A 795-nucleotide genomic window follows, 5' to 3' on the forward strand; every position below is an offset into this window, starting at 1 on the left:
CTTTATATCCTAAAAGAGATTGCATTAAGACATTTATCTTGTCAACCTCATCAGTATAACCTCATCACAGTGACAGAATTTACAACACATGAAGAGATCACATATAATCTCATCATAGTGATAGAGTTTACAACACATAAGGAAATCACATCAGATAACACAGTCATACAATACTGGGAATCATGACCTAGACAAGTTGCTACACACATTTTTTGGGGAACCCAATTCAATCCATGACAATGTCTAATCTGTGCAATTTACATTATTCTAAATATGTTACAAGAGCATATTATTTAGGGAAGTTCTATTATTTAAACTTATGGTAAATCATTTTTGTTGTTTTGTTTTTTACTCATTCATTTAGTCAATATTTAACCAAAACACAAGCCAAACCCATTGCCATCAAGTCGATTCTGACTCATAGCAACCCTGTAGGATAGAGTAGAACTGCCCCATAGAGTTTCCAAGGAGCTCCTGGTGCATTCGAACTGCTGACCTTTTGGTTAGCAGTTGTAGCTCTTAACCACTACACCACCAGGGTTTCCAGTCAATACTTAGGCAGTACTAACTATGGGCCAAATGCTGTTAAATAAGCTTGGAGACTAACCAAGAGGTTTACATTTTAGTGGGGGAAGAAAGGTAAATAAAGGCAGAAATGTCCATAAAAGCAAACCATCACAGGATACAAACCACAACCAACAACACACAAACTCCAGAAGATAAGCTAGATAACTGGGATCTTCTAAAAATTAAACACTTAGGCTCATCAAAAGACTTCACCAAAAGAATAAAAAG

This window comes from Trichechus manatus, unplaced genomic scaffold (assembly GCF_000243295.1).
Source record: "Trichechus manatus latirostris isolate Lorelei unplaced genomic scaffold, TriManLat1.0 scaffold00020, whole genome shotgun sequence".
Lineage (NCBI taxonomy): Eukaryota > Metazoa > Chordata > Mammalia > Sirenia > Trichechidae > Trichechus > Trichechus manatus.